This window comes from Delphinus delphis, chromosome 9 (genome assembly GCF_949987515.2).
Source record: "Delphinus delphis chromosome 9, mDelDel1.2, whole genome shotgun sequence".
Taxonomy (NCBI): Eukaryota; Metazoa; Chordata; class Mammalia; order Artiodactyla; family Delphinidae; genus Delphinus; species Delphinus delphis.
The window spans coordinates 82,763,503-82,791,076 of record NC_082691.1 but is presented as its reverse complement, the minus strand read 5'-3'; the positions used below and the strand labels follow the sequence as shown (position 1 = coordinate 82,791,076).

General features: G+C 39.7%; 1 protein-coding gene and 1 pseudogene across 2 annotated transcripts in view; one reads left to right on the top strand and one right to left on the bottom strand.

Moving 5' to 3' along the window:
- The window catches only part of GRM8 (glutamate metabotropic receptor 8), a 752,204-nt gene that overhangs the window by 76,573 nt on the left and 648,057 nt on the right, over positions 1–27,574 (top strand). The window lies entirely within an intron of this gene.
- LOC132430740 (chromobox protein homolog 3 pseudogene) lies at positions 12,438–12,986 on the bottom strand (annotated as a pseudogene).

Sequence of the window (27,574 nt, the reverse complement as noted above, 5' to 3'; positions counted from 1 at the left end):
CTGGAGGATATTGGAAATATGCTGTCAGTGTACTTGTAAGGGGCGGAGGGTGGACTTAACCCCTAGGTTAAGAAAAGTGGGGAGGGGGACTTGTTTAAAGCTGAAAGCAAGAGAGAATTGCAGCTCATTTGTAGTTAACAGAAAAGTCACCAGCCAAGCTTGCATAGGGCCGTAGGAGAGAGCTTAACAATAAGTATTAGGAAACAAGATCTCTTTAAAATACACCCTCTGTTAGTGGGGCCTGTCAGAGGACCTTCATCCACAGCAGTAGGAAGGCAGTATCCTTACTCTCTGCACTTCTGCCAGGACACTTGAACTTCCAGCTTTGCCTGGTAAGGAGGGGAGGATCTTCAGACCTCTTGGGCAGCATCGATTAGCTCTCTCTGAGGTTTTCTGTGGGCTGCCCAAGTTTCATTCACTGGTCCATCCATTCATACATTCAATATTGTTGAATTGAGTGCTCAGTATACTTGAACCTCACGTCAAGGTTGTGCTAAAAGCAACAATAACAACTGCATACTAAGAAAGATTGCCTCTAACATACAGACAGATGCCTGCCGAAGGCCTTACATTCCAGGTAAACAATGGTGTTAGGTGATTACTTTCTGTTTGCCTTTCATTTCCACAAGCAAACTCATTTTTAAGCTGGAGACCCTTTCTTTGAGTTGAAGAGTAGCCAGGGTCTTCTTTAAGGCTATGGAAGTTTCTCTCAAGAGATGTGGAGATTGCAGAGGTTGGGTGGGGTAGAGAGTTACTGTACAATGAGTGACTCCAAAATTATAACGGGATTGTTGAGTAAATGGAGGTGAAGAGGGGATATTTTTGAAAAGAGGGGCTTACTAGCCCTAGATATCTCCTGTTGGAACTGCTACTTCTCTTTGGTGAAATATCTGGGTAATTGAATTAAAATATTCAGTTCTAATCTTGTTGATGAAAAAATACAGATTTCAAGGAGACCATTTATCCTAATCATCATATCCCTTCAGCATTCTCAGCTAGGAAGAAACACTTGAACTTCCCAAAGCTGGAAGTTCTTGGGAAAAACTCCCCTCTCTTGACCTCTCAGCCTGTGGACGTCTCTGTCCCCCTGTCCTTCTCTGTCCCCCTGTCCTTCTCTACCCTGAGCCATGAGAACCCCACTTCTTTGTCTGAGGCTCACTTTGCACTGGAGAGAAGCTGCCTCTTCCAGCCATATCTCTGGGAATTGTGTTGTCTTCCAGGAATTCCCCTGCAGGAAACCATGCAGAGTCTGTGATAGACCCCAAGTGTCTCCTTCAGTGACAGAGTGACCCCAAGCTGCAGCTCGCTGTCCTCTGAGACCTATTTATTACAATTAAAAAACAATTAAAGCAGAGCAGATTAAACAATAGATCAATAACTTTTAAGCTCCAGATATGACTTAGTAAAGAAACAGTGTTTGTTTCCTGGACATGCTTTCTTGATGCTGGCTAAGGACCTATCCTTCCACCTTCCCAGGGCCCCAGAGAGGCCCAGAGCATCGTCTAGCATCAGATTCTTCTCATTTTTGCCATAGCTCACCCTATATCAGAGACCAAGAAAATGTTTCTCAAGGTGAGTTTATCTTACAGATACTGCTCTTTTAAAAGTAGGGTTACCAGGGATTTCCCTGGTGGTCTAGTGGTTAGGATTCTGGGCTTTCACGGCCACGGCCCAGGTTCAATCCCTGGTTGGGGAACTGAGATCCCATAAGCCATGTGGCATGGCCAGAAAAAAAAAGAAGGAAAGGAAAGAAAATTAACAAGGCACGTGTGGAATCTAAAATATGACACAAATGAAATTACGAAACAGAAACACACTCACAGACATAGAGAACAGAGTTGTGACTGCTAAGGGGGAGGGTGGGGGTGCGGTGGGATGGATTGGCAGTTTGCGATTAGCCAATGCAAACCATTATATATATGTATAACTGAATCACTTTGCTATACAGCAGAAGCTAACACAAATTGTAAATCATCTATACTTCAATAAAATAAATTTTTAAAAAAGGAGGGCTGCCAGATAAAATACAGAACCCCCAGTTAAATTTGACTTTCTGATAAATAATGGACCATCTTTTAGTATAAGTATGTTCCAATATGGGACAAAAGAGCAAAACCAAAAATTAATTAATTAATGAATGCCAGTCTGGCGACCTTGCTAGCAGGGCTTATTCTGTTTTCTTGACAGTTCACCATCTAATATCTTAGGCATCATTTGCTATGCTGTCGTTCCACTCTGCTACAAAGTGCTGAGTGGCCCACATTTATTTTCAAAACCAAAATGAATTAAATCTCATTTTGCTTTGAGAAATTAATAATGCCACTTGGGACAATTAGCAACCCCTTCTGTGTTGCAAAACCAGGGACAGGTCTCAGGAATCAATGGCAATATGAAAACTGGATTTCATGGAATTGAGTTGCCAAGCTTGGCAGAACAGCTTCTCTGGATTTAATGACCAAGCATGAATCTGTAACTGTAGTATTCAACCCTGAGGTACTTTAGTGCTATGTTTTTGCACAAGACATAAACAAGTGCCTTGAAAGACATAATTATATAGAGCTACACTGTTGGTTGCATACCAAGTGAAGAGAACAGGGTTGATAACACTGAGAAACTTTACTTGGAAATTTATTTATGGCTACGACATTGTGACCATATAAGTACATAAGAGGGAAACGGTTTTGATCATGGGTAGTTTGAGGTCACTGTTTTTGCAAGGAGACATATTTAAATTAGATTTAACAATAATTTCCATCAGGCTATTTACAGTTGAGAAAATTAATTAAAATGTCATCTGTTTAATTATTGTTTGTTATCCTTAATTAAAATGTTAACTGAGTACATTTGTATGTGCAGCATATTTAATATGTTGACTTTTTGACGAAGGCAATGACAATGTTATCTACCTTCTACAATCAGACGTTTAGTTGTTCACCTACCTTAAATATTTTGGAAGAGAAAAGATGAATATATTTAAGCAACATGGCAGCATAGATTGAAAGATCATTTTTCTGCCAGGGCTATAGATAGCAGATCTGTAGGAAATCAGCACTTGAATCAGCAGGAAGGAAATCTACCAGAAGTATGCATTTTGGTCTTGTATTTGCATGTGAGAAAAAGGGACAAAAATTAATCAGCTGTAAAATGTCCATTCAGAATGACATTTGTAAGTAAAGAAATTGATTATGAGGAGATGCACTTTAAATGTGTTTTTGCCTCACTAAGAGAACAGGCTAAGGGATAGTGAGGACCTTTATATTCTTTTATATTGATGTACACTTGACCTTTTCATTTGACCAACATTTGAGACAGTTGTTAAAAACAACATATAGACCTTTGCTGCAAAATTGGTTTGAATCTTCTTTTGACAATGGTTATGATTTCTCTTTTCATACAAACTTATGGTACTGACCTTTGTTCAGTAAATAAACATGCTGGTTGTGTTTTGCAAAGCGAAGAGATCTCGTATATCAGCATTAAAACAAAATGGTTCCTTTTCAAATAAGCTATGAAGTGTAATGCTTTCCAAAAACAGCATAAATTAGGCAATAGCATCTACTGTGCACCTTTCAGCAACTCAAGCACCTGGGGAATGAAGGGACAGATGATGGAACAGACATACTTCTCTGTCTTGACAGAGTTTCAAGTTTAATGATTGATTTCTTTTCCCCACCACCCAGAACTGACTCTTTTTTTTTTCACAATTATAATCAAAGACTTTAATATTCCACTCTCAGTAATTGATAGTAGTAGGCAGAAAATCAACAAGGATACAGAACTGAACTCCACCACCAACCAGCTGGATCTAATTGACGTTTATACAATACTTCACTCAAAAACAATATACACGTCACTCAAAAACAAAATACACATTCTTTCTTTTTGTTTTTATTCCTGTTGGGATTTTTTTTAACATCTTTATTGGAGTACAGTTGCTTTACAGTGGTGTGTTAGTTTCTGCTTTATAACAAAGTGAATCAGTTAGTTTTTTCTTGATAAACTCCAAGACGTTAATGCTTAGTAGAATGAGATGAGCTAGTGCTTCTTAGGAAGTAATAATCGTAAGGATAACAAATACATAGCGTTTATTCAGTGTCCACACTGTTCTAAGTGCATTGCTTATGGTATCTCATTTAACCCTCAAAATAACCTCCTAGGTAAATACTATTATTATTTTCATTTTACAGATGAGGGAACTGAGGCACGGTTTTCCCAAGGCTATACAGCTGTATATAAGCTTCATATAAATTGTGGGGCTGGTAGTTGAGACCACACATTCTGGACCCAGAGTCTGTCCTCTTATCCTCCCACTATCCTTACGGCGATTAAAAGGGGTTAGTGCGAGAAATGTCACAATATTTTGAGCAACCACATATTTAAACCTACTGCACTGAAGGAAGGAAAAAGTACTTGTGCTGACACTTCAGTTCTAAACCTAATGGTTTGTTTATTTATAGACTTTATTAATGATTATGAAAATAGTAAAGAATGATTAAGAGCAAGTCAGGGGAAGCAGAGGCTTGTAGAGTAAGTTTTCTGAGCAGAGTTTATATTTTTTTCATACATAATAAACCTTCTGCCCTTAATGGATATACAGTCAGTCATTTTGTGGAGCTATATGGCATTTGTTAAAATTTTAGCTCTGCCACTTACTAGCTGAATGATCCTGGACAAATTACTTAACTTCTAGAAGCTTTAACATCTTCTCTTACAGAAGGCAGATAATAATTCTGCCCTCACCGGATCATTGTGAAGATGAAAGACGAGGCACATAGCACAACGTTGGGCTCATCCTGGAGAACCACTAAGTGTGAGCTACGGCGGCTTCAGATTAAATAAGCAAATCATTATGTTGAGAAGTATCAGATTGGACCCTAGTTAATACCTATTAGGATGTTTCTGAAGAAATTTAGGGAGAATGTATGTAGATATGTTGTTTAATGGGTTAAAGAGAATCCGCTATCACAATTTCGATGCTTTGCCTGTTACTAGTAGTTAATATTTAATAAAAATGTAAACAGAACTTCTCCACCTGTTACACTTCTAGGGGATATCCACTGAGAACTGGTTCATTTAGCTGTTTTCATTCCCCTTCAAGAGGCTTATCTTATCAGAACTGTGGGAAAGAAACAAAATTAAAGGGGAAGATGCAAAACAGAGCAAACAGAGAATGGCTTCAAGAAGACAGGCTTGACCTTGAAGGCGGGTTTGCAAGCGGGGAGGGGGGATGATTTGGGCTATTCCTTCCACTTCATTCCTGTCTGGGGCTTCCCAGAGTGGCTGGGCAATTACTGGGTGGGTCTGTCTTGATGGAGTGGTAGGGAGGATGCTTGGGTACCTCTGTATTATAAATAGTGTCTTTCAAACTTAAAAAAAGTCTATGACTTACACTAAGAAATCCATTTTACATTTCTATTTAAAATGGTATGTATAAGCATCACAAGAATTTTTATCTGTTTTAGTCATTGGTGTATCTGTCTAGAAAAGCACTTGGTGCATTGTAGGTGCTCAGTAAATAGCTGTTGAACTTCTGTCTCTATCTATCTATCTGTCTATCTGTCTGTCTATCTACCTATCTATCATCTATCTATGAAAAAAGTTTCATGAAACATTTTTACCGTTACTATTTGCTTGTAATGCATTCTGAAATTTTCTATTCCATTCCTAAAAAGAAAAAAATTGCAGTCAAGACCTATTAGTTAATTTCAGTGCATTCACTGGGGAGAGAGCCTTAATAGGTCATTCTTTCCAGTGCTTTGGGTTATGATCTGCAATTTGAAAAACACTGCTTGTCACTGGGAGCAATTGGCTTTATGTGTAAATAGGCTTGTGTCACTGAGACTTATCTTTCTTGCTGTCATAGTGCCTTCATTTAGCTTGTGTGTTTCCCTAGTCCATGCACTAGCTTGCCGCGGGCTGGTAGAACAAGCCGAGTAGTATTGAGGATTCTGGCCCAGCTACTGGGAAGTTCTGAAAGTATTTGCTGCACTCTAATGGGTCTTGTTTTTGTGAAGCTCATAAAAACATAATTTTTAACTGTGGGTAGTGCTATTGCCTAGCCAGGGTCAACGCCTGACTTGAATGGTTTGGACGCCTCTCTCCATAAAGGCAGAAGATTGGAAGGAGTGACCCATTAAGTTTCCCTTCATAATGAGCAGACTTTTAGTCCCTGAAGATATTTAAGTGAAAATTAATTACTGGGAGGATTTCGACACTTTTAAAGTCTTTTTATTTTTGTTTCTCATTTCTTTCTGAGTTATTTGTGCTTACATTTTATACTTCCTGTAGTTATGAAGAAGGTGGGAGATGAGGTAAAGAAATTGAGGCAATTAAGCATTTTGATTGGAGGGAGAATTGCAGAAGGCTTTCCTTTCCTGAGGAAATATGTGGGAGTAAAAAGGATTATGGGGCTTCCCTGGTGGCGCAGTGGTTGAGAGTCCGCCTGCCGATGCAGGGGACACGGGTTCGTGCCCCGGTCCGGGAAGATCCCACATGCCGCGGAGCGGCTGGACCCGTGAGCCATGGCCGCTGAGCCTGCGCGTCCGGAGCCTGTGCTCCGCAACAGGAGAGGCCACAACAGTGAGAGGCCCGTGTACCGCAAAAAAAAAAAAAAAAAAAAGAGGATTATGTACCCAAATGTAACGTTCATTGTGAGGGAGCACTGGAGATCCTGCTTCTGTTCGTTATCTAAGCTCCACCCCTTTCTGGATGATGTAACTGGAAAAGCAATATTCTGGCTTAAGGTTTAAGTAAAATTGAGTGAACTACCTAGAAGAGCTAATCAAATATTAATTCCAGTATCCAGTCTTGGTCTGAGTGCCATAGCCTAGCTAGGGTAACAACCATCTCATGAGCAAAGACTTGGATCTGGACACCCCCCGCAATTGCGTGGGTGGGATGGGCACTGGGGAGGGGGCAACAGGGTTACAGAAGGAGACTGACAGACTGAGGATTGTGTCCAGAGAGCTGATGAAATCGTGGATGGTAGCAGCCTAGTAGAGTCATTGGCATCTTGTAGGTGTAACAAGGTCAAATGAGCATGTGTTGATTGTCGTAGAAGCTCAGTGATGGCCAACATCAAAGCAGGTGATGTTTGAAATTCCAAGGAGCAGACAAAATAATATTGGGCTAACGATTCCATGAGCATACAGATAGTCACAAATTCTGAGGCAGGACTGCAAGAATAATTTAGGGTCCTGGTTCTAGAGGATCGTGGCATCATGAGACCAATTATAAAAGTATAAGACACAACTTGAATTATCAACATTGAATGGTGAGTGGGGACTTTGTTCCCAGTTCAAGGCACATGTCTGGTTTTCAAAACTGGATCGCCAGGATGTGGTTTAATGACAAATAGTGGGAGTAACGGGAAATTGATTATGAGAACATTAGGCTAGTATCCCTCCTCGCCAAATCAAGATCAGTCCTTGAACATGTCTACACTACCAAACGTAAGGTAGATAGCTAGTGGGAAGCAGCCGCACAGCACAGGGAGGTCAGCTTGGTGCTGTGTGACCGCCTAGAGGGGTGGGATAGGGAGGGTGGGAGGGAGGGAGACGCAAGAGGGAAGAGATATGGGAACATATGTGTATGTATAACTGATTCACTTTGTTATAAAGCAGAAACTAACGTACCATTGTAAAGCAATTATACTCCAATAAAGATGTAAAACAAAACAAAACAAAACAAAAAAACCCATCCTTGGTGCACTGTATATACTCAATAAATATATTATTATATAACTCAGAAAAAAAAAAAGATCAGTTCTTGAGAGACAAAGTTGGAGGTGTGTCTAAAGCTGGGTGGAATTCAGGGGTCTCAGGTTGTCAGAAAAGGAAGGTGGAGAGATGGAAACCAGGCAGGGTCTGGCACTTGAGCCAAGGGAATTCTAATACAGTAACAATGCCAGAATAAGAAAGGCAGGCCACCTGGATGTCTGAATAATCATCAGAGAATCACAGAGACTGACAGTCACAGGGTATATGAAATATCTTTTAAAACAGTTGCATTGTAGTACAGAAGTATTACTTTTGCCTTTTAGAGACAAATGGGACAAATTGAGCAAATAGAGCAGTGATTCTTAGCTAGGGGTGATCTGCTCTCCCAGAGATATTTTTTGGTTGTTACAACTTGGGGAAAGGGTTTGCTATTGGCATCTAGTGAGTAGAGGCCAGGGATGCTGCTAAACCTACCATGCACAGGACAGCCCTTCACAGCAAAGAATTATCTGGTCCAAAATGTCATTAGTGCAGACTGAGAAAACTGGAAATAGAGTAAGATTACTACTATACTGTCTTGATTGAATATTGAATTTGTATGAGCAGTGAAATGTATTTCGGTGTATACGTAAATTAGTTCTCCCTTTGTTGTTGGCAAACTGTGACTCTACCAGAGAGGAAGTATGTATAAAGGAAGTATACTAGGAGTATTTTGCCCTCAAGATTCAAGCAGAGTGGGGGCAGCCTAGAGAGCATCTGGACGTTTCTCTGTGGACCTGGGAGGGAACCTGCTCTAACAGCGTGAGTGGCCAGCTGTCCCAGTTGTGGGCTGGCGTCTATGGGATCTTGTGTAGTGTGTTTATAAAGGTCACTTGACTTTGCCAGCCACTTTAAGGTCTGCCCTCTTTCTTACTTCCGATGGAAGGAGCCTAAAGTTAAGGACTTGTGTCTTTTTTTCCACGAACTTCTGCCCAGTGCCTCAGTCTTGATCTACTCTGACACAGGCTTTCCATGAGCTACAGAGATTCAGTGTGTAGATGAGGCAAGATAATAGTGTTGAAGCACTTGCAGTGGGGAGTGCTGAGGAGGGGTTGATAATTATCTCAAGACGGTCTGGTACATTTAAAACAAGCAACGGATTCCAAAGCTGAAACTTAAATTCATTGTTCTGCAGTGAGTAAATATTGCTTGAAGAATATATGCCAGGATTATTTCTCAACCAGTAAGTCTATTTAGACTTGATTATCAGGCAGTTTGCTCATACTATGTCCTTTCTGATATTCAAGATGGTACCATGTTGATGTGACTATTGTGAGTTACAGTGAATGGTAGAGTTTGCCTCAAGGCCTGATGTACTCAGGTTACACTTTGTAATCTTTCTCGTGGGGAAGGAGGAAAATGAGCCCCTCAATAGGTCTGTGAGACAGACTGGGCATCCAAACTGCAGTGTCCAGTCCATGGGAGAGGTTTCTAGATAACGCACCATCAAGTTATTTTCCCATTGTCCACCAAATCTGGGCTGATGGGCTGGAAGTCAGCACAGCAAAGTTGTTAAGAGTTTATGGAGCTTGAAGTCAGAGAAACCTAGATTGTGGGGTCCCAGCTCTGCCACTTAAGATCTCTAAGACCTTGGGCAGGTTGCTTAACATCTCTGTGCCTCAGTTTCCTTATCTGTGAAATGGGAAAAGTTGTTGTGAGGATTAAATAATACACGTGGCTCATTTGACAAAGTGCCTATGTCAGTAAGGACAAAATAAATGTTGTTTTTGTTATCAACATATATGTTACTGCTACTTGCACTGAACCGTCCATATTCTCCATTCCGATTTTCTCATTGTTAGAGAGAGTGAGCTGAGAGTTGGGTTTCAGGTAGGTAGGGCTTTTGGACCCTCTGCAATGCTTTCCCCACTAAAGACAGATGTTTTGCCTTTTTTCCTTTGGGTTTCTCCTTCAAATTGCCTTGGTTGCGTGTGGCTGTGTGTGATACAAATAAAATTTAAGAATCTGTAGTGAGGTAGTTCAAATTCCAAGAGACAAAGACTTTATTCACCCAAACATTAGTTATTATGAAATGGAAATGTTGTGACTTCTATCAGAATTGTACTTAAACATTAAGTCACTCAAATCCTGGCCCTGGGAACAGTCAGATGATTGGGGATCTTCAGTATGTTTATAAGAACAAAAAGTCATGAAAAATATCTGCCAGTCTGGGCCCCATCCTGAAAGGCTGGAGCAGAGGTTTCCAACCTTGGGCGCATGTCAGGACCACCTGGAGGGCTTGTGAAAACACAGGTTTCAGGCTCCCTGCAGGGAACATAAAGGTTCCGCAGGTTGCTTACTTATTTGATGCTCTACTAGATCCAGTGAGTGGGAAAAGCAGTGGACCCTCTGCCCCCACTGCTTCTGCATCGGCCTGTTCAACCAACCACAGTTCAATTCATTTGGTTGAATCTGCAGATGCAGAACCCAGGAATATGGAGGGCTAACTGTACTGTGCCATTTATATAAGGGACTTGAGCACCCACGGATTTTGGTATCCACAGCGGTCCTGGAACAAATTCCCCACGGATACTGAGGGATGACTGGGTATATGGGACTCATTGTATTAAAAACAAACAAACAAATAAAAAACAAAGAGAAAAATGTATCAAAAGGAGAATGGATGTGAGGTTGGGGGGGTGGGGTGGAATTAGATTACATGGTTTATTTGTTTGGAAAAGGTAAATCGAAGAAGAGCTTTGCAGTTGTGGACTGAGGGTATCACAAAGGTTCAAATTAAGGGTGGTGGTACCTCTTCTGTGCTACTTGTTTCTGGCACTCTTTGTGGAGAGGAGACTGGAGGTGCTGCTTAGACTTCTGACTGAGATTGGCCACCAGTTGGAGCAAGAAAAAGAGGAAATATGAAAATAATCTGAGTTGTACCAAATAGGTTGCTGTAATCTTGTCAAGTTGTTAAAAATTAGGATCTCCTTTTTGAAAAAGAAATGAGCTTGAGCAATTAGTGCAAACTCTAATCTGTAACTTGCCTATGGGCTTACAATCTGGCAAAAATATTTTCATTTCTTTCCTTTTTAGCAAAGAACTGTAAACAGGGAATCTTTCCACTAGGCAGAAATCAGCTATTTAAGTTTTTACCCAGAAAGGTTGTTTCATTTTGAATCACAAAAAGAAACTCACCTGTGTTCAAGACCTACAATTCTATTAGTATCTTTTTTTTGAATATAAAACTATTTATTGACCACTGTTCACCACTATTTACCATAAAGTAAACAATATACAGTTGAATAACATTCTGATTACTACAAAGTTATGGTTTTTCCTGGCTTCTGCTGAACCAGTAACCCAAAATACGGAGAAGATTGAGCCTACGTGTAAGGAATGGGTTGCGGTAAAGTTTGAAAAAACATGCAGGTCAAGTTTAGATTAGAAAAGTTTGTTCACTCATTTATTCCTGCAGATCCGAAATTGCCAACGTCTCTAACCATCTGATTAGGTTTCCATTAACAAGTCTGAGACATTCCATGTATCACAGTCTTTCAGTAAATACAGCACAGGGATTTCAACTTCTTATAAAGGAATGGTTTGCCAAAAGGAAGCTTTAAATGTCCATTTAACTAAGTCTTGCTTGGCTAATTAAAACATACCAGAATTTTTCTCGTTTTTTCATTTGGGTGTCATTTGTTGACAGTGATAACATTTTCCTTTCAGGGGTTTTGCATATAAAACTGCATTTATATGACGGTAGATATGGATGCAAATTCTCATAGGGCTGCTTTAAAAAATTATCCAATTTAGGGCTTCCCTGGTGGCGCAGTGGTTGAGAGTCCGCCTGCCGATGCAGGCGACACGGGTTCGTGCCCCGGTCCGGGAAGATCCCACATGCCGTGGAGCGGCTGGGCCTGTGAGCCATGGCCGCTGAGCCTGCGCGTCCGGAGCCTGTGGTCCACAACGGGAGAGGCCACAACAGTGAGAGGCCCATGTACCGGAAAAAAAAAAAAAAAATCCAATTTAAATTACTTACATTAATTTGCCTAATTAATTACAAAATTATTTAATTTGAAAGGTTAAGACTTAAATTTTCAATTTAAGTTGAACGTGATTTCTTATATTGCTTAAAATGATAGAATCCCAGAAACATGGGCTTATCCATGGCCGTGAAAGGCTGTTTTTGTTTTGGTAAATGTATTTAGACAATAACCAAAAATCCCCCAAACCATTTACATATGTATGTTATGTATACACATACAAAAAACCCAGAAAGGTCCTTAGACATATATGAGTTAAATGCAAATTCTGAATTCTGATTGAGTAATGACTATGGAGATTTTCCCCAACATTTAGAAAAGCTGTTCTCTAATGCAGAGGAAATAATATACCGTGGTATCAAATGTTCTTTTCTGCTAAAGGAAGCAACTACAGAAAGCTTTTATTTGTTCAAAGTAACCAGTGGTACAGATGCAAAAAAAAACAAAGCCCCCCCCCAAACCCCAAAACCCAACAACTTCCCCAATACTACTTCAAAACAAACATGTCAAATTTGATTTTCATTAGAATGTAGTTATTTCTTCACACTAATAAATCAAAAAACCAAGACCCAGATTTTATACGTGTGTGTATATATATATATATATATATATATATAAAAATGTATATAAAAAGTATGTATATAAAAAGTATGTGTATATATATATATAAAAATGTAAAAAAAAATGCAGACAATTATTGAGCTTCATCTTCTGGACAAGAATGCCAAGTTAGTCTCTTTTCGTAAAAAGCAATTACAATTTGAGGACACTTCATATTTGCCTCCTTTGCCATCACCAAGTCCGCCTCATCTGAATCTTTCCATTTCCTGAGAAACATGAATTCTCCACTGCTGTCTGTGGCACCAGTTATCGCTCTGGGTCGAGACCTCTGGCTAAACCTCTCGGTTTATCAGCAGCTCTCTTTTCTTCTTTGATTTGCTATCATCAGATTCACTGTCAGGTAAAGATTTTCTTTTTGTTCCATCTTTTTCTTTACCAGCGTTTTGAGAATTAAGAAATGCTTCAGTCAACTCTGGACAGTCTCAATTTCTTTGGGTTCCCAAGTATTGTCTGCATCTGTAAATCCCTTCCACTTCAGGAAACACTCCACCTTCCCATTCACTACACGTCGGTCCAGTACTTTTTCTATCACAATTTCTTCAGGTTCTGCCTCTTCGACTTTTTTACTCTTTGCATTCTGTTTCTTTCCCGTTTTTTGCAATGTAGTTTTATTGGAGGCCATTTTTTATTGCAGACTTGAAGAGCTGTTATTCACTGCCTCTGAGCTGCTCTGGGTCCCAGGTCTGTGGTGTCCCAGGCCCTGCGCGCCTCCAGCCACATCAAGGTGGACGGGGCTGGGCTAGTATTTTTTTTTTAATAACAAAGCAAATTAAATTTTTGGAATGGTACCCAGATGAACCCCACGATGGTGAAACAATGGGGGAACTTCAAGTTTCACATTTTAAATAGAAAATCAGCAGCTGATTGTTACAGCTAAATAAGGGTCTACCTATGTAAATTTAACAAAAACAGAGGGAGAAAGTTTAATAGGTTAAGAATGAGCACTTCATTTTTCATTTGACTTACTTGATAAAATATGTTAACATATATGAGGAGCCAGCTGCTCTCGCCAAACATAAGTAGCAGTTGACTGGTTTACACAATATGCCAGGTGTGTGTCAAATCCTGCAGTTACAGAATTGAATACGACACAGCTTCTGCCTGTAATGGTCCATAATGCAGAAAGGAGGAGAGAACATGAGCAGATAATGCCTGTTTAATGTGGGAAGTAGGACGCAGGGACAGCTATAGAGTGTCCACGTGGTATTATGCATGTACAGCTACATATCATGCAGTGCCTGATCATGGGATTGTGCTGGAGACGTGGCATGTGTGGTGTGTGTGTAAACTTCAACTCCCACAGCAGTGCTATTTTTATCCCCACTTTTCACATGAGGGAAACGAGGTTTCGCAAGATTAAGTTGTTTAAGATCAGGCAGCTAGTTTTTTTTTTCAGAACTGAGATTTGAACTTGGACGTCTGAATGACCTTGAAACCTCTTTGCATTGGAATGCTGTGACTTTTACCCTCTGATCTAATTCTTGTATACTGTCTGTCAAACTGGTATGCAGTTGTTCATTTTTCCAGGTACATCTGGAAACCTCCTTAGATTGCGAATATTTTAGAAATGGCTTATATGTGATGGAGAATTTTCTCAGGAGTGAAATATTAAAAAGGAGAACTAGAACTCATAGCCCTCTCAACTGGAGCTTTACTGCGTAGTACACATTTATCTGGAGGAAGAAATGTGAATGTCCATTACATTCTCAATTGCAGACGCATCCTCCACGTTAAATGAATGATAAATTTGCTCTTTGTAGAAACGTCCATGCTTGTGTATGTACGTGTTTATAGAGATGGTGAGTTGAGTCTTAGGAGTACTAAGCAGAGGCTGACACATTTTTCCACAGTCCTGGGTAAGTTTTGTAGCTGATCTCAGGTCCTAGGATTTGAAAGCCTTGAATCAAAAATATATCCCTTTAGTGGAAAGAGAGAAGGCTCTGGTCTGCCACAACCTGCAAAGTTTGTTTTAAATATCTTCACATTTTATGTTATAAACGTTCTGCTGGGCTGTGCTTTGTAACACACAGTTGAATGCTGCTCTTATGGATGTTACCTTCCTTCCTGTAGGTAGAATGAATATGACATAATCCATTCTGCCATAACACAAACTATTTGAAGTGATGCTTCTGGCTGTTAAGGGTAAATCATATCTGTGGAACGAAGTAAGAGTTGGGCTGTTTGCAGTATATTGGATTTGCCCATTTCACAGCTGCATTCATTAAATACAAATTTGATGAAAGCTGTTCATATTAAATTTGATAACCCCAATTCTAGCAAGTTATACAAATGATAAAGCTCCTTTGAAAATTCTATGACATTTGTGTTATTTTTGTCTTTTAATAACTAAGTCATTTTAAAAGTAGGTCCCCTGACTTAACCATATATTGGTGGAAGCACTTCATAATTTATGACTCTTAACTGAATTAATTTAGAATTCAGTGCTCTTATCTGATTCTGTCTTTATACTTTGACATTGAAGAAGCTAAGGTTAGTGAATAATCTTAGTTTTTCAACGGAATTCACCGAACTTTTGAGGAATTCCTATGATGTGCACAGCACTGTGCAAGATGTAGTTAGTTTGAATAGGGGAAAGAACTAATCCTCACTCTCTAGAAGTTACTGTCTACCGAGATAATAACAGGCAAGGGTTCTGTGTTGGATATTTCCCCTGTTATTTGTCAGAGAGGGGCAACCTCCTTGGAGCTAGCCAGGTGGGAAAAATGGCCTATATTATCATATTTAAATTCTCCTTGGGAATAAGAACAACAATTCTAGATGAATGTAAAAGAGTCTCTTTGCCTAATACTTCCTAACAGTCTTATACTTGGTTCATTTTTTGAAAAATAAATTACCTATTCATTCTTTATCTCCCAAATCTGACTTTCAAAGTGGATAATTCTCATCTATTCCCTCAGTCCAGTCCCATCCAAAGCTGCAGAACAAAGTCACTTCTGGAAGGAAGAGTGGGGAAAGCTCAGTTGGAATTAGTAAAAAGCCTTCATTATGAATATTTTTAAAAAATATTTATTTGGTTGTGCCGGGTCTTATGGCAGGCAGGCTCCTAGTTGCGGCTTGCTGGCTCCTTAGTTGTGGCAGGTGAACTCTTAGTTGTGACATGTAGGATCTTGTTCCCTGACCAGGGATCAAACATGGGCCCCCTGCATTGGGAGTGTGGAGTCTTAACCACTGTGCCACCAGGGAAGTCCCGAATATTTTTTTATTGTGGGCAGGAATGCTTTTTTTAAAAAAATTGGAGTATAGTTGCTTTACAATGTTGTGTTAGTTTCTGCTGTACAGTGAAGTGAATCTGCTATAAGTATACATATATCCCCTCCTTTTTGGATTTCCTTTCCATTTAGGTCACCACAGAGCACTGAGTAGAGAGTTCCCTGTGCTATACAGCAGGTTCTCATTAGTTATCTATTTTATACATAGTGGTGTGTATATGTCAATCCCAATCTCCCTTCATCCCACCCCCTCCTTCCCCCCATGGTGTCCATACATTTGCTCTCTACGTATGAGTCTCTATTTCTGCTCTGAAAATAGGTTCATCTGTACCATTTTTCTAGATTCCACATATATGCATTAATATACGATATTTGTTTTTCTCTTTCTGACTTGCTTCACTCTGTATCACAGTCTCTAGGTCCATCCACATCTCTACAAATGACCCAGTTTCATTCCTTTTTACAGCTGAGTAATATTCCATTGTATATATGTACCACATCTTCTTTATCCATTCATCTGTCAGTGGACATTCAGGTTGCTTCCGTGTTCTGGCTACTGTAAATAGTGCTGCAATGAACATTGGGGTGCAGGTGTCTTTCTGAATTATGGTTTTCTCAGGGTATATGCCCAGTAGTGGGATTGCTCGGTCACATGGTAGTTCTACTTTTAGTTTCTAAAGGAACCTCCATACTGTTCTCCATAATGACTGTATCAATTTACATTCCCACCAACAGTGCAAGAGGGTCCCCTTTTCTCCACACCCTATCCAGCTTTTATTGTTTGTAGATTTTGTGATGATGGCCATTCTGACCGGTGTGAGGTGATACCTCATTGTAGTTTTGATTTGCATTTCTCTAATAATTAGTGATGTTGAGCATCTTTTCATGAGCCTGCTGGCCATCTGTATGACTTCTTTGGAGAAATGTCTAGTTAGGTCTTCTGCCCATTTTTGGATTGAGTTGTTTGTTTTTTTGATATTGAGCTCATGAGCTATTTGTATATTTTGGAGATGAATCGCTTATCAGTTGCTTCATTTGCAAATATTTTTTCCCATTCTGAGGGTTGTCTTTTTTTTTTTTTTTTTTTTTTTTTTTGCGGTACACGGGCCTCTCACTGTTGTGGCCTCTCCCGTTGCGGAGCACAGGCTCCAGATGCGCAGGCTCAGTGGCCATGGCTCACGGGCATAGCCGCTCTGCGGCATGTGGGATCTTCCCAGACCGGGGCACGAACCCGTGTCCCCTGCATCGGCAGGCGGACTCTCAACCACTGCGCCACCAGGGAAGCCCAAGGGTTGTCTTTTTTGTCTTGTTTATTATTATGAATATTTTAAATTTAGTTTTGTTATTTTCAAACATCTGTAATAGCTCAAACAATGCCTAAAAGGAATTGCTTGGAATTTTTTCAGTTAGAGATTTCTGTGGACCTGCTTTGATGAACAGCTAAAAAATTGATTTATAATTAGTTTTACATAATGTTCACATTTATTTATATGGAAATGGGCATGCTTAGACTTTTCAAAATAGTTTTTCTCTTTTAAATGGGTTAAATACTGTTTTCTAAAAATGGTTCCAACATATTAATTTACTGAGTAAACTTCTCCATTAAAGAACGGATGACAAATACATAAACCCCAACACAACCAAGCATCTTCTTAATCTGAATCGGTGATTTTCTTTAATACAACAGGTAGTACCACTGATGAGTTAAATGTAAAAATCCCCTTGCCTATTAAATTTTAATCACATTATATTTCTAAACTGGTCATACATTTAGTATTAAAAAAAATTTTTTTTCCTGAAGTTTGTAAGAAATGTTAGCCTGTTACAAGGTCTTTGTGAAAGTTCAGACCTATGTGTAACAGACCCAGAGGAAAGCTAGCTGAAATTTGGATAGACTCTTCAATTAGCTGAAATATTTTATATATCTAGAAGATTTATATCTTGCCTGCATTTTTTTAACCTATTGTATGATTCCATTTATGTAAAATACAAACACAGGCTCAAGAAATCTCTGTTGTGAGGCTTTGCACATGATGCTTCGCCTCCCTGGGAAACTGTCCCCCCCCAGCCTGCTGCCCTGCTCTTCCCTGTCTACTCATCCTGCCATTCTTTTGCCTGCATTTTATAGTTAAGAGCTTAAAGTTGTTTCTTTTTTTTCCCCATAGGTAATAAAATGCTTATCAGTTAACAGACCAGGAAATGTCATGAGCGTTGCTCTGACAGTTATAAAGTTTCAAAATATTATGGTAACAAGCTGAATAATATTGCATTTTATTTTTTATTTTTTCTTCTTAAAATTATTTTGACTTTTTTTATAATGCGAATTCTATTACAGCTCCATTTACCTTTGATAACAAATGTTTTACTTTATTCTTGAAATAATCCCACTTGGTTCTCACACTTCCTTCATTGAATCACAGCAGGTTTTTTTTTTTTTTTTTTTTTTTTTTTCTCCTGTACGCGGGCCTCTCGCTGTGGTGGCCTCTCCCGTTGCTGAGCACAGGCTCCGGACGCGCAGGCTCAGCAGCCATGACTCACGGGCCCAGCCGCTCCGCGGTATGTGGGATCTTCCCGGACCGGGGCACGAACCCGTGACCCCTGCATCGGCAGGCGGACTCTCAACCACTGTGCCACCAGGGGAGCCCCACAGCAGGTTTTAAGGCTAAATCAGGCCCATTGGAATTTATGTAGTGGTAGTTTGTCAAGTTGAGGTGATATTTCATGGAGGTGAGATCTGTAGCAAGATGTGATTGTTTTAAATTGGTCTTTGAAGTGTTGAACAACTTTATCTATTGCAAAATTGTAGATATTTTCTCACTCATTTTTTTCTCAAGAAAGGAAACTTTCTGTGAGTAAATGTACTTAGCAGTGAGTTCTTGATTTTCCCAAAGCCTTCTAGATAGTCATCTTTTCCCTGCCTGCATGTCTCTTCATATCATCTTCCTTCTAGGCCTGTCTGTCTCTGTGTTCAAATTTCCCCTTTTTTATAAGTACACCAATCAAGTTGGATTAGGGCCAACCCTAATGACCTCATTTTAACTTTAACTTCCATAAAGGCCCTATCTCCAAATAAGATAACATTCTTAGGTACTGGGAGTTAGGACCTTGGATCCAGGACTCCAACATAACTTCTTTTAAAAATTAATTAATTAATTAATTGATTTTTGAATATTTTAAACTTTTTATTTTATATTGGAGTATAGCCAATTAACAATGTTGTGATAGTTCCAGGTGCACAGCAAAACGACTGAGCCATACATATACATGTATCCATTCTCCTGCAGACTCCCCTCCCATCCAGGCTGCTGCATAACATTGAGCAGAGTTCCCTGTGCTATACAGTAGGTCCTGTTGGTTATCCTTTTTAAATATAGAAGTACGTACATGTCAATCCCACAATCCCAAACTCCCTAACTATCCCTTCCCCCACTCTTCCCCCCTGGTAACCATAAGTTCGTTCTCTAAGTCTGTGAGTCTGTTTCTGTTTTGTAAATATGTTCATTTGTATCATTTCTTCTTAGATTCCACATATAAGTGATATCATATCATATTTCTCTTTCTCTGTCTGACTTACTTCACTTAGTATGACAATCTCTAGGTCCATCCATGTTGCTGCAAATGGCATTATTTCATTCTTTTTTTACGGCTGAGTAATATTCCATTATATATATGTACCGCATCTTCTTTATCCATTCCTCTGTCGATGGACATTTAGGTTGCTTCCATGTTTTGGCTATTGTAAACAGTGCTGCAATCAACATTGGGGTGCATGTATCCTTTCGGACCATATTCTTCTCTGGATATAAGCCCAGGAGTGGGATTGCAGGGTCATATGGTAGTTCTATTTTTTAGTTTTTTAAGGAACCTCCATACTGTTCTCCATAGTGGCTCTACCAATTTACATTCCCACCAACAGTGTAGGAAAGTTTTCTTCTCTCCACATCATCTCCAGCATTTATAGTTTGTGGATTTTGGATGATAACCTTTTTGACTGGTGTGAGGTTATATCTTATTGTAGTTTTGATTTGCATTTCTCTAGTCATTCAGCATTAGCGATGTTGAACATCTTTTCGTGTGCCTCTTGGCCATCTGTATGTCTTCCTTGGAAAAATGTCTATTTAGATCTTCTGCCCATTTTTTGACTGCGTTGTTTGTTTTGGTGTTATTAAGCTGAATGAGCTATTTGTAAATTTTGGAGACTAATCCTTTTTCGGTCACATCATTTGCAAATATTTTCTCCCAATCTGTGGGTTGTCTTTTGTTTCATTTATGGTTTCCTTTGCTGTACAAAAGCTTTTGAGTTTAGTTAGGTCCCATTTGCTTATTTTTGTTTTTATTTCCATTACTCTGGTAGATGGGTCAGAAAAGATACTGCTGCGATTTATGTCAGAGAGTGTTCTGCCTTTGTTTTCCTCTAGGAGTTTTATAGTGTCTGGTCTCACATTTAGGTCTTTAATCCATTTTTAGTTTATTTTTGTGTATGGTCTTAAAGAATGATCTAATTTCATTTTCTTACATGTAGCTGTCAAGTTTTCCGAGCACTATTTGTTGAAGAGACTGTCTTTCCACTATTGTATACTCTTGCCTCCTTTATCATAGATTAATTGACCAGAGGTGTGTGGGTTTATTTCTGGGCTTTCTATCCTGTTCCATTGATCTATATTTCTATTTTTGTGCAAATACCATACTGTTTTGATGACTATAGCTTTGTAGGATAGTCTGAAGTCAGGGAGCCTCATTCCTCCAGCTCTGTTTTTCTTTCTCAAGATTGCTTTGGCTATTCGGGGTCTTTTGTATCTTCATACAAATTTTAATATTATTTGTTCTAGTTCTGTGAAAAATGCCATTGGTAATTTGATAGAGATGTCATTGAATCTGTAGATTGCCTTGGGTAGTATAGTCATTTTGACAGTATTTATTCTTCCAGTCCAAGAACATGGTATAGCTTTCTATCTGTTTGTGTCTTCTTTGATTTCTTTCATCAGCGTCTCATAGTTTTCAGAGTACAGGTCTTTTGTCTCCTTAGGTAGTATCCAACATATCTTTATTGGAGTTTACCACATATCTTCTTTGGGAGAGCACAATTCAGCCCATAATAATCCACTACTTTTTTTTTACTAGATACCTGAAGACTGTGCCTATAGAATTCAAAATCAACTCAAAAGTAGTTAAGTACAGTAATGATTCATGACTACAATGAATGTTTGTTGTTTAAAGCCACTGAGCTTTGGGCTGGTTTGTTACACAGCAATAGATAACCGATACCATGATCATGCAAAAGCTTGCTCCAGAGATTTCTCAAAGTTTAGAGGAAAGGGATCAATGTTTCTGTGCTACTATATATTACAAATAAGGGAAATTTTACAAACAGCCTTATTGAGGTATACTTGACAAATGAAGAATTGCACATATTTAATGTGTACAAATTTTTTTTTAAATAAATTTATTTATTTATTTTTGGCTGCATTGGGTCTTTGTTGTTGCACACAAGCTTTCTCTAATTGTGGCGGGCGGGGGCTTCTCATTGCGGTGGCTTCTCGTTGCAGAGCACAAGCTCTAGGTGTGCGGGCTTCAGTAGTTGTGGCACGTGGGCTCAGTAGTTGTGGCTTACGGGCTCTAGAGTGCAGTCTCAGTAGTTGTGGCACATGGACTTAGTTGCTCTGCAGCACGTGGGATCTTCCTGGACCAAGGCTTGAACCTGTGTCCACTGCAATGGCAGGCAGATTTTTAACCACTGTGCCACCAGGGAAGCCCTAATGTGTACAATTTGTTGAGTTTGGACATAAGTGAATTGATACCATCACCACAGTTAAGGTAATAGAAATATCCAACACTTTCCCACAAAAACAAAAACAGACAAATAAATGGGACCTAATGAAACTTAAAAGCTTTTGCACATCAAAGGAAACCATAAACAAAATGAAAAGACAGCCTACCGAATGGGAGAAAATATTTGCAAACAGTGTGACTGACAAGGCCTTAATTTTCAAACTATACAAACAGGTCATACAACTCAACAACAAAAAAACAAACAACCCAATCAAAAAGTGTGCAGAAGACCTAAATACACATTTCTCCAAAGAAGAAATACAAATGGCCAATAGGCACATGAAAAGATGCTCAACATCGCTAATCATTAGAGAAATGCAAATCAAAACTACAATGAGGTACCACCTCACACTGGTCAGAATGGCCATCATTAAAAAGTCTACAGATAACAAATGCTGATGAGGATGTGGAGAAAAAGGAACCCTCCTACACTGTTGCTGGGAATGTAAGTTGGTGCAGCCACTATGGAAAACAGTATGGAGGTTCTGCAGAAAACTAAAAATAAAATTACCATATGAGGGCTTCCCTGATGGCGCAGTGGTTGAGAGTCCGCCTGCCGATGCAGGGCACATGGGTTCGTGCCCCGGTCCGGGAAGATCCCGCATGCCGCCGAGCGGCTGGGCCCGTGAGCTATGGCGGCTGAGCATGCGCGTCCGGAGCCTGTGCTCCGCAACGGGAGAGGCCACAACAGTGAGAGGCCCGCATACAGCAAAAAAAAGAAAAAAAAAAAATTACCATATGATCCAGCAACCCCACTCCTGGGCATATATCTAGACAAAACTCTAGTTGAAAAAGATACATGCACCCCTGTAGTTCATAGGAGCACTATTCACAGTATCCAAGACATGGAAACAACCTAAATGTCCATCGACAGAGGAATGGATAAAGAAGAGGTGGTTAGCAGGTGTAAGCTATTATATATAGAATGGTAAAAAACAAGGTCCTGCTGTATAGAACAGAGAACTATATTAAATATCCTATGATAACCACAATGGAAAAGAATATTGAAAAAATAATGTCTGTATATGTATAACTGAATCACTTTGCTGTACAGAAGAAATTAACACAACATTGTAGATCAACTATACTATAAAACTATACTTTTTATACTTCAATAAAAAAAACAAAATAGAAACAAAGGGACAGAAGCAAACACGGGGATTTTCACAGGCTGAGTTCAGGAGCTCAGATGTTAGTGTTTCAATCTTGTTCCCAAGCCAATTTCTACTTTTTGTTATTTTTGAGAAATCTTGTCTTGAATATGGGAGGGGGTTCTGGTTAGGGATAGAGCTTTGGAGAAGAGAGGAGACTAGAATTAATGAAGGTGTGGCATGATATCTTTTGTTTTTTGTCCCTTGCTTGGGTTTGACCTGACAGAATGCAAGTTGCTCTATAAGACCTTGTAAGATTCTAGGTATATCTAGAATCTGCTTAGGACCCCAGCTGACACAGTGGGACCCTGAGTTGGTCCTGGAACCTTGAGAGCGTGGTTCAGGAGTATCAGGAGAATAGAGACATTGGCTTTCTTGAACTGGGTACCACCACAGGGGCATGAGGGGTGAGCATCCTTCTAATGGCTTTGTGGGCGGAGCTGGATATTCACAGGTGTGAGCCAGTACAGAAGGGAGGGCAGGGCAGTTGCCTTGGGCCACTTCAAAGGCAGACTGAATTGTGGGCACCCATGAGACTTTTCTTTGGGGACTTCTCAGAGTGTGGTGCCAGGACCAGCTGCACTAGCATCACCTGGGAACTTGTTAAGAATTTAAATGCTTAGGACTTTCTCCAAAGTCATGGGAGCATGTTCTAGTGTAGAGAGAGTGGGAGAATTAATGCATTGGGCAGAACCCTCAACCAATGGAGTAAGAAGTTGGCAAATAAATGCCCCAGACTCCTGTCATTTAGAAGGACAATTCCAAGGTAGACTTTTTATAGTTCCCGAGGGTCCCCTACAGAGATCCAGATCCCCACAGTGGTAACCAGGTAATAATACATCCTTTAACTTTTCCATCTCACATTCCCAACTCCTTCTTGCTTTCTGGAAACAAGCTGAAAAAACTATCTGCACACAAGTTCTTCTCTCAGGCTCTTTTTGGGGGATAATAATAATAATAAACCAATAATAATAATGATACCCACAAACACATATGTTGGTCTGTGAAAATATTCTGATTTGTGCTAAGTATATGGGCTCTAAAAAGTATTTTTAAGTTCCATGCTGCACTGAGGAGCTCTATGGGAGGGACATAGGATCTCTGTCACCTTGGTGAATGTCCACTGTTGCTTAGGAAGAAATAAACTCTCTACGAAGATACCGGCACAGAGGAAAATAACTTCATTTATGGCTGCCAAGGGTAGTCTTTCAGATTGATTCTCTCATTGGTTTAGCTTCCTGTGGCCGGGGAATTAAACCCCCTACTATGTGCAATTTTCACTTACTGAGAAATTTAGTCTCTTGGCAAGCTGTTCCTTGGTGTGTCTGGATAAGGATGAGAAAGGAAGTCTTTGGCAGTTTAGCACAAGTGTTTGGGAATTTGATTTTTGGTTACTGTGAATACTTAATTTTATGAGTGCTGGAGGAGGTCATGGAGAGGATGTGACCACTGGTCGACCTGTGAGCTGGACTCAGGCAGTTGGAGGCTTTTCACTTCCTCCTCTGTCTTTGTAATGGACGTCTGCCTGCTGTTCCCACACTAGGAGCTCTTTCAAGGATGCAGCCTTGAGAGATTGATGTGCTATTGAGACCATCTGGACTGAAGACATGTCTGAACCCCATTAAGGCCTCCATATAAACTTTTAAGATTCTAGCATGGTGCAGATATCTACTTGTCTTGCAGCTGCTCAAGACAAGCATCATATGTAAGTTCCCTTTCTTGCTAAACCTACCACCTACCAGTCTGGAGTAGCCTGCATCTTTCTTCGGTCTCTCCTTGCTCTCCGTGTATGGAGGCCAGTTTCAGATCTCACCGGGGGAACTCCGAGTATTGTGAACCAACAATGAGCATATTTTTTTCAGTGTATAAAAAATTGATTGTTCAAATTATAGTAAAGAACAGGGAGTTTGGTTTTATGCCCAGCAATTTAGTTTCTCAAGGATATTGAATACTTTTGCTTTGATGTGGGGGAAAGCAGTTCAAAGGAAATGAATATCTTTTTCATAAAGTAAGGCTGTTAGCTAATAGCTGCAGCAGAGAAAGGTAAATAAAAGCATTGTCTCGTTTATGCTTTGACTGAAAGCGTAATAATTTTTTTTTGGTTTATACCTATGATTCTATAGATTTATCAGAGATGTCAGGACTTGAAAATGTTGATTTTACCTGGGTTCCTGCTATGAAATACATCATGCATGAATTCTGACGTACTTATGGTTTTTATATGCATCATTTATTTCTAGGAAGAAATAATTCCAATATATCAGGTCAGACATGGTAAAGAAGGAGTTGTTTTGAAGTCATATGATTAATATTAACAATTCAGTTATTACAGGACTTTAATTCACGTGGGTTTTTTTTGTTTGTTTTTTCTTTGTTTTACTCAGATATTAGCTGGTGCTCAGCCTTTTTTTTTTAATAATCTTAGTTTGGTTGTAACATGTGGCACGCAGGATCTTAGTTCCCCAACCAGGGTTCCAACCTGCACCCCCTGCAGTGGAAGCGCAGAGTGTTAAACACTGGACCACCAGGGAAGTCCCTATTGCTCAGTCTTTTGCTGGGTCTTCTGCTGCGAGAGCTGCCATCCACCAGCTGACTGGGGAAGAAGAAATTCTCAATGAAAATATAAAGGAATGTAGATATAAAGGATATAAATGGCAGGAAAATTTTTTCCTGCTATTCTTAGGGAAGTTATATAGTATCATGGAAAGAATGTGGTCTTTGAAATCCAACAGATTCTAGCTTAAACCTTAGCCTTTCATCATTAACTGTTTATAATCAAAGGACAATTATTTAACTTTCTATGCCTCAGTTTTCTTACCTATAAAAGAGATGCTATCCGCCTAAGAAGATTGTTACAAAAGTTAGAGGTAGTATACATAAAGTGCCTAGGAGACTTACAACAAATGGTAAATATTATTACTGTTACTTTACTACATTGAAAGGAACTTTCAGAGAAAGATCACTTTGGTCAGAGCAAGTGATAAACCTTGTACTTGGTGGGCAGGTTTCCAGGCTGTATAGAAATAGTGGTGTAAACAAAAATGACTCAGCTTGAAGGTCTTGACATGGGACTTTCCTCCAAACAGCCCCACTGACTTTATAAGATGATATTCAAACCTGGATGACTTTTAGGATATTTAGAAGAACTGTTTCATGTCACCCCAAAGCAGTGAATATGAATTTTTAAAAGTTGTTTAAGGTGATTCTGATAATGAGTCAGCTTTGGGAACCACTTCTTAATATTCAGACCCAGCTCTTGCAGACCAACTTTGGGCATTATTGGGTGAATAGCTACAAATTAGTCTTAAGACCTTTTATCTTTTTAAAAAAAAAACTGTTATGCTTTTCTGCTCTGAACAAAATTAATGTAATATCATCTAAAATCCAGTCCATGTTTGAGTTGCCCAAATCGTCTCCAAAGTATCTTTTTTTTTTTTTTTTCGGTACGCGGGCCTCTCACTGTTGTTGCCTCTCCCGTTGCGGAGCACAGGCTCAGCGGCCATGGCTCACGAGACCAGCCGCTCCGCGGCATGTGGGATCTTCCCAGACCGGGACACGAACCCGTGTCCCCTGCATCGGCAGGCGGACTCCCAACCACTGCGCCACCAGGGAAGCCCTCCAAAGTATCTTTTATGTTTGGTTTGTTTTAATCAATATCCAAACAAGCTCTACATGTTGCATTTGGTTGATACGTCCGTTAACTCTTTCTTCTTTTTTTATATCACTGATTTGTTGGAGACACTGTGATTTATACTTTAGAGTGTTCCACCTTTTGGATTTGATGTATTGCTTCTCATGGTATTTAACTTGTTGCTCTATCCTGTGTTTACTATAAACTGGTAATTTGATATAGAGGCTTAATTAGATTCAGGTTCAATTTATTTTCAGTTTGTTATATATTTTTTATGTGTTCAATTCACAGCAGTCATTATTCTTTTTGATGAAATTTGTCCCATCTTAGGTCAGTGGGAATTTCATCACATTGGCTCCAGTGTCCTTTGCCAAAACACTAGTAGCTCTTGAGAACGTTGTTGCTTTCTGGCTCAATAAGACGTCCCAGGTTCATCTTTCTGTATGTCTAGAATCAGTGATTCCTAGAAGGAGCCATGCTTTATTTCAGTGGGAAATGGTATTTAGAGACCACAATCTGAGTGCCAGGAGAGTTCATTACTCCTGCATTGTCATTGCATTTAGCAATTTCCGTAGATAGAGTTGGGAAATACATGTTTAAAAATAAAAGAAATCATCAGTGTGCATTGACATTTCCAATTAAAATTTAAGGTTACAGAATATTTACTTAATTTGTTTGATTTTATATTTGTATCTCTTTAGTCTTGGGCTGGAAATTTGAAGGCTTTCACCCTGACCTGTATAGCTGTGCTGGTCCTGAGTGTCCCTGCTCTTATATCCTTTCTTCACCTATCCTCTGATTTGCCCTGTATTACAGGAGGCTGACGCCTACAGTCTGCATTTCCTTGGCTCCCCTGTCAGCTGGCTTCTGGTGTATCTTTGTCAGTGGGGAACACTGGTAGGAAGTTGGCAGATGAGAAGGGGAGAGGTTTCAAATTATTTCTCCCCTTCCATCTTTGCTTTGAAAATCATCTGTGGCTGTGGCCATGTCTCCTCTGAAGCCTCAACTCCCATGGGTACTGGCTTGCCAAGGTTTCAGCTTTCATTGGGTGACCCTGGCCCCTGGCTCTGGTTCTACCACCTCGCTCCCCCTTCTCTCTATATGCTAGTGGCTTCCTCTTGGTGCTAAGCTCCGGGTTGTATCACTGTCCTCTGGGTTTTCACCTCTCCTGTCACCTGTGTAATGAATTCCGTATATTATAGTAGTGCTGCTTTAAATACTCAAGTGGCTTCTACTATATGGTTGGACTCTGATGCTTAATAATAATGTTGCTTAATCATTGAACATATTATTTTACCAAAAAGTCTTATGAATTTTTGACTGCTTGGAGCTTGCAAACTGAATCCTGAGAGTCATTATTGTCATTATC